Raw genomic sequence first — 8,245 nt, 5'->3', positions numbered from 1 at the left:
TTTTTGGAAGTCTTAAAGGGGCAGGACAGGTCACTTAGACCAGAGGCAGGGAATCTGGGGATCTCTGGGCACTCTAACCCCTGGGCAGCAGGGAGCACACAGGCCCCTTACGGAGATAAATAGCCTCCCAGCCGCTCCCCCTCCAACGGGGCTCCACCATTTTGGAGGAGCAGCCCCAGCCAGGCCATGCACACAGCAACAGCGGAGATAAACCCCATAGCTACTGGGCAGGAAGCAGAAGCCCTGTCTGCACACAGCTGCCCAGCACAAGCCACTAGAGGTCGCTATTCTCTCAGGTGAGAAAGGCCACAAACCAACAAGAAGGGAAGCTCTTCCAGTGGCCACTTGTACCAGCTCTGCACACTATCTCTATCACCATGAAAAGACAAAACTACAGGCAGACAAAGATCACAGAGACAACACCTGAGAAGGAGACAATCCTAACCAGTCCTCCTGAAAAAGAATTCAAAATAAAAATCATGAACATGCTGACAGAGATGCAGAGAAAAATGCAAGAGCAATGGGATGAGATGCAGAGAAAAATGCAAGAGCAGTGGGATGAGATGCAGAGAAAAATGCAAGAGCAGTGGGATGAAGTCCGGAAGGAGATCACAGATGTCAGGAAGGATATCACAGAAGTGAAACAATCCCTGGAAGGATTTATAAGCAGAATGGATAAGATGCAAGAGGCCATTGAAGGAATAGAAGCCAGAGAACAGGAACGTATAGAAGCTGACATAGAGAGAGATAAAAGGATCTCCAGGAATGAAACAACACTAAGAGAAATATGTGACCAATACAAAAGGAATAACATTCGTATTATAGGGATACCAGAAGAGGAAGAAAGAGGAAAAGGGATAGAAAGTGTCTTTGAAGAAATAATTGCTGAAAACTTCCCCAAACTGGGGGAGGAAATAATCGAACACACCATGGAATTACACAGAACCCCCAACAGAAAGGATCCAAGGAGGACAACACCAAGACACATAGTAATTAAAATGGCAAGGATCAAGGACAAGGAAAGAGTTTTAAAGGCAGCTAGAGAGAAAAAGGTCACCTATAAAGGAAAACCCACCAGGCTAACATCAGACTTCTCAACAGAAACCCTACAGGCCAGAAGAGAATGGCATGATATACTTAATGCAATGAAACAGAAGAGCCTTGAACCAAGGATACTGTATCCAGCACGACTATCATTTAAATATGATGGCAGGATTAAACAATTCCCAGACAAGCAAAAGCTGAGGGAATTTGCTTCCCACAAACCACCTCTACAGGGCATCCTACAGGGACTGCTCTAGATGGGAGCACCCCTAAAAAGAGCACAGAACAAAACACACAACATATGAAGAATGGAGGAGGAGGAATAAGAAGGGAGAGAAGAAAAGAATCTCCAGACAGTGTATATAACAGCTCAATAAGCGAGCTAAGTTAGGCAGCAAGATACTAAAGAAGCTAACCTTGAACCTTTGGTAACCACGAATCTAAAGCCTGCAATGGCAATAAGTACATATCTCTCAATAGTCACCCTAAATGTAAATGGACTTAATGCACCAATCAAAAGACATAGAGTAATAGAATGGATAAAAAAGCAAGACCCATCTATATGCTGCTTACAAGAAACTCACCTTAAACCCAAAGATAAGCATAGACTGAAAGTCAAGGGATGGAAAAACATATTTCAGGCAAACAACAGTGAGAAGAAAGCAGGGGTTGCAGTACTAATATCAGACAAAATAGACTTCAAAACAAAGAAAGTAACAAGAGATAAAGAAGGCCACTACATAATGATAAAGGGCTCAGTCCAACAAGAGGATATAACCATTCTAAATATATATGCACCCAATACAGGAGCACCAGCATATGTGAAGCAAATACTAACAGAACTAAAGAGGGAAATAGACTGCAATGCATTCATTGTAGGAGACTTCAACACACCACTCACCCCAAAGGATAGATCCACCGGGCAGAAAATAAGTAAAGACACACAGGCACTGAACAACACACTAGAACAGATGGACCTAATAGACATCTATAGAACTCTACATCCAAAAGCAACAGGATATACATTCTTCTCAAGTGCACATGGAACATTCTCCAGAATAGACCACATACTAGCTCACAAAAAGAGCCTCAGTAAATTCCAAAATATTGAAATTCTACCAACCAATTTTTCAGACCACAAAGGTATGAAAGTAGAAATAAATTCTACAAAGAAAACAAAAAGGCTCACAAACACATGGAGGCTTAACAACATGCTACTGAATAATCAATGGATCAATGAACAAATCAAAATAGAGATCAAGGAATATATAGAAACAAATGACAACAACAACACTAAGCCCCAACTTCTGTGGGATGCAGCGAAAGCAGTCTTAAGAGGAAAGTATATAGCAATCCAGGCACCCTTGAAGAAGGAAGAACAATCCCAAATGAATAGTCTAACATCACAATTATTAAAACTGGAAAAAGAAGAACAAATGAGGCCTAAAGTCAGCAGAAGGAGGGACATAATAAAGATCAGAGAAGAAATAAACAAAATTGAGAAGAATAAAACAATAGCAAAAATCAACGAAACCAAGAGCCGGTTCTTTGAGAAAATAAACAAAATAGATAAGCCTCTAGCCCAACTTATTAAGAGAAAAAGAGAGTTAACACAAATCAACATAATCAGAAATGCGAATGGAAAAATCACGACAGACTCCACAGAAATACAAAGAATTATTAAAGACTACTATGAAAACCTATATGCCAACAAGCTGGAAAACCTAGAAGAAATGGACAACTTCCTAGAAAAATACAACCTCCCAAGACTGACCAAGGAAGAAACACAAAAGTTAAACAAACCAATTACGAGCAAAGAAATTGAAACAGTAATCAAAAAACTACCCAAGAACAAAACCCCGGGGCCAGACAGATTTACCTCGGAATTTTATCAGACACACAGAGAAGACATAATACCCATTCTCCTTAAAGTGTTCCACAAAATAGAAGAAGAGGGAATACTCCCAAACTCATTCTATGAAGCCAACATCACCCTAATACCAAAACCAGGAAAAGACCCCACCAAAAAAGAAAATTACAGACCAATATCCCTGATGAATGTAGATGCAAAAATACTCAATAAAATATTAGCAAACAGAATTCAACAGTATACCAAAAGGCTCATACACCATGACCAAGTGGGGTTCATCCCAGGGATGCAAGGATGGTACAACATTCGAAAATCCATCAACATCATCCACCACATCAACAAAAAGAAAGACAAAAACCACATGATCATCTCCATAGATGCTGAAAAAGCATTTGACAAAATTCAACATCAATTCATGATAAAAACTCTCAGCAAAATGGGAATAGAGGGCAAGTACCTCAACATAATAAAGGCCATATATGATAAACCCACAGCCAGCATTATACTGAACAGCGAGAAGCTGAAAGCATTTCCACTGAGATCGGGAACCAGACAGGGATGCCCACTCTCCCCACTGTTATTTAACATAGTACTGGAGGTCCTAGCCACAGCAATCAGACAAAACAAAGAAATACAAGGAATCCAGATTGGTAAAGAAGAAGTTAAACTGTCACTATTTGCAGATGATATGATACTGTACATAAAAAACCCTAAAGACTCCACTCCAAAACTACTAGAACTGATATCGGAATACAGCAAAGTTGCAGGATACAAAATTAACACACAGAAATCTGTAGCTTTCCTATACACTAACAACGAATCAATAGAAAGAGAAATCAGGAAAACAATTCCATTCACCATTGCATCAAAAAGAATAAAATACCTAGGAATAAACCTAACCAAAGAAGTGAAAGACTTATACTCTGAAAACTACAAGTCACTCTTAAGAGAAATTAAAGGGGACACTAATAAATGGAAACTCATCCCATGCTCATGGCTAGGAAGAATTAATATAATCAAAATGGCCATCCTGCCCAAAGCAATATACAAATTTGATGCAATCCCTCTCAAATTACCAGCAACATTCTTCAATGAATTGGAACAAATAATTCAAAAATTCATATGGAAACACCAAAGACCCCGAATAGCCAAAGCAATCCTGAAAAAGAAGAATAAAGTAGGGGGGATCTCACTCCCCAACTTCAAGCTCTACTACAAAGCCATAGTAATCAAGACAATTTGGTACTGGCACAAGAACAGAGCCACAGACCAGTGGAACAGATTAGAGACCCCAGAAATTAACCCAAACATATATGGTCAATTAATATTTGATAAAGGAGCCATGGACATACAATGGCAAAATGACAGTCTCTTCAACAGATGGTGCTGGCAAAACTGGACAGCTACATGTAAGAGAATGAAACTGGACCATTGTCTAACCCCATATACAAAGGTAAACTCAAAATGGATCAAAGACCTGAATGTAAGTCATGAAACCATTAAACTCTTGGAAAAAAACATAGGCAAAAACCTCTTAGACATAAACATGAGTGATCTCTTCTTGAACATATCTCCCCGGGCAAGGAAAACAACAGCAAAAATGAGCAAGTGGGACTACATTAAGCTGAAAAGCTTCTGTACAGCGAAAGACACCATCAATAGAACAAAAAGGAACCCTACAGTATGGGAGAATATATTTGAAAATGACACATCCGATAAAGGCTTGACGTCCAGAATATATAAAGAGCTCACACGCCTCAACAAACAAAAAACAAATAACCCAATTAAAAAATGGGCAGAGGAACTGAACAGACAGTTCTCCAAAAAAGAAATACAGATGGCCAAGAGACACATGAAAAGATGCTCCACATCGCTAATTATCAGAGAAATGCAAATTAAAACTACAATGAGGTATCACCTCACACCAGTAAGGATAGCTGCCATCCAAAAGACAACCAACAACAAATGTTGGCAAGGCTGTGGAGAAAGGGGAACCCTCCTACACTGCTGGTGGGAATGTAAATTAGTTCAACCATTGTGGAAAGCAGTATGGAGGTGCATCAAAATGCTCAAAACAGACCTACCATTTGACCCAGGAATTCCACTCCTAGGAATTTACCCTAAGAACACAGCAATCAAGTTTGAGAAAGACAGATGCACTCCTATGTTTATCGCAGCACTATTTACAATAGCCAAGAATTGGAAGCAACCTAAATGTCCATCGGTAGATGAATGGATAAAGAAGATGTGGTACATATACACAATGGAATACTACTCAGCCATAAGAAGTGGAAAAATCCAACCATTTGCAGCAACATGGATGGAGCTGGAGAGTATTATGCTCAGTGAAATAAGCCAAGCGGAGAAAGAGAAATACCAAATGATTTCACTAATCTGAGGAGTATAGGAACAAAGGAAAAACTGAAGGAACAAAACAGCAGCAGAATTACAGAACCCAAAAATGGACTAACAGGTACCAAAGGGAAAGGAACTGGGGAGGATGGGTGGGCAGGGAGGGATAAGGGGGGGGAAGAAGAAGGGGGGTATTAAGATTAGCACGCATGGGGGGGAGGGAGAAAGGGGAGGGTGGGCTGCACAACACAGAGAGGACAAGTAGTGACTCTACAACAGTTTGCTAAGCTGATGGACAGTAACCGTAATGTGGTTGTTAGGGGGGACCTGATATAGGGGAGAGCATAGTAAACATAGTATTCTTCAGGTAAGTGTAGATTAAAAATTAAAAAAAAAAAAAGAAAGAAAGAAAGAAAGAAAAGGGGGATTACTCCTTAACAGGATAAAACTATTGGTAAATCAAAGATCAACGCATGCTTTAAATATCCTTAATGTTGGTCATTTAAAGGGTGTCAGATGATCAGCTATGGAGGTACTCTTTTCTGATAATATTCCTTTGTCTTAATTTAAAAAAAAAAAGCAGTTACTGTGCGCTGACCTCCAATGAGTTCTGCACAGTGGCATAGAGGGCATGTCAAAGTGTGGGCAAAGGGTCTGTTTGTTTCTACGCAGAAGATCAAGGCCTAGCTTGGATACCCAGAAAATGAACTAAGATACGATATGAGGAGGAGCTTCCGGCATCAGCTCTCTCTGGAGGACTTGTGCCGGGGGATGATCATCAAAAAGCCTCCACAGGGATCCAGACGATGCTGCGGTTGTGGCTGCATCCAGCCCACCGTCTCCTGGACTTGCCATAAGAAGTAGGAGGGAGATGTCTAGGCTGGCATGTGCATACAGTGAGACAACGAATTTGACGGGATCTGTACTGTTGGAACTCAACCAGGAGTTGGGAGGGGTGCAAGTTGTAGCACCCCAAAAATCTCATGACTATAGACTATCTATGGTTAAAAGAACATATGGGATGTGAACAGATCCCAGAAATGGGCTGCTTTAATTTGTCTGATGGTTCAAGTACAGTTGGACAATATCCATCATATCATAGATAAATTTTCACAAATGCCTAGGGTGCCTAAATGGTTTTCTTGGCTTCACTGGAGATGGATGGTAATTATAGATTTGCTTTGTTTATGTCACCATATTCCTATTATTTTAATATGTGTGTGCAAATTAGTTAGTAGTTTAAAACCTATACATACTTAAGGTACTCTACGAGAAGATATGTCAAAGAAATAATCAATCCTCCCATGTTTCCTTCATATGCTACATCTATAGCTTTTCTTCTTCCTTCCTAATTACAACCCTTAAATAGAATTCGTGCCTCATATCGAATTTACCGAGTATCATAATTCCTCCAGGTGGTAAAGATACCTCGAGACAAGTGCTGGACATAGAAGCCACAGGGCATAAATCTGCAAAGAAGTAAAAAGCTAACCTTTGCAAACAATATGGCTTCTCTCTCACTTACCAACTTTACATTTCCCTGTATGGCCCCGGAAGATGACTGGTTAGCCAGAGACGGGTAAGATTCCTCAAGGGAGGAACAACCTAAGACAGGCACAGTCGCAGGGGGGCCATCAGGTGAGAATTTGGGGATCAACAGAGGTTAGGCTCAGAACCTCACCCCCCCTGCTTTGAGAGAAATCTTCTGCATCCATGGATGTCTTGATGCCCTTGTCTAGCCTGGATTAATACTTAGTCCATAGGCACAGACCTGATCATCTGATCATCTACATTTGCCTTCTTACAGCACTAAACTATGTTTTCTACCTTTATCTTGCATCTACCTACCACTTCAGCATTTTATTAAAAATAAAAATAATAATAATAATAGGAGAAATGTGGGATCAACATATAAATCAAGTACAAAAATCAAACGAATATTCATATTTGACCTGATGGTTTATAGGTCATATTGCATGATCAAAACCAAAAGTTTCTGTGATGACTGCCCTTGTACTGTTCACCATGTAAGAATTTATTCACTATGTAAGAATTCGTTCACCATGTAAGAACTTGTTCGTTATGCTTCAGAAGATTGGAGACTGACGAGAATTAGGCTTGAGATGGATTAATGATTGTACATTGAGCGTTGACCGCCCTATACTGAATTTTATTGTTGTTAACAACCATTTGATCAATAAATATGAGAGATGCCCTCTCAAAAAAAAAAAGTTAAACATAGCATTTCCCCATAACCCAGAAATTCTACTCCTAGATATACACCCAAAACAATTGAAAGCAGGTAGTTAAGCAAATGCATATACACAAATGTTCATAACAGCAGTATTCACAATAGCCAAAAGGTGGAAATAACCCAGAGGTCTAGCAACAAATAAATGGATAAACAAATTAGGGTATGTGCATACCATGGAATATTAATTAGCTATAAAAAGGAATGTAGTACTGATACATGCTATGCAATATGAATGAACCTTAGAAACATGCTAGGTGAAAGAAGCCAGACACAACAGGTCACATAGTATATGAAACATCTAAAATAGATAAATCCATAGACAGAAAATAGACTGGTGGTGACAAGAAGGGGAGAATGGGGAGCAAGTGCTTAAAACATACAGGGTTTTCTGTTTTCTCCTGAGGTGCTAAATATGCATTGTAACTAGATACGGGCAGTCATTGCAGAACATCATGAATATACTAAATGCTACTGAATTCCTCACGTTAAATGATTAATCATACATTGTGTGAATTTTGCCTCTGTTTAAGAATCCAGTTTGTACATTTTTTCTTTATAGTAGGGGCAGTGGTTGCAGAACATCATTTATGTCCAAATTGCTACTCAGTTGTTCACTTTACATGATTAATCTTACATTATGTATTTTGTCTCTGTTTGAGAATGCAGTTGGTACATTTTTTTCATTATAATCAGTGTTTTTTTGTGTCCTTTCCAAGAAATATTTG

Source organism: Manis javanica, chromosome 4 (assembly GCF_040802235.1).
Source record: "Manis javanica isolate MJ-LG chromosome 4, MJ_LKY, whole genome shotgun sequence".
In the NCBI taxonomy this organism is placed as follows: Eukaryota; Metazoa; Chordata; class Mammalia; order Pholidota; family Manidae; genus Manis; species Manis javanica.
The sequence above is the reverse complement of the archived record's forward strand: the minus strand, read 5'-3'. Positions refer to the sequence as shown.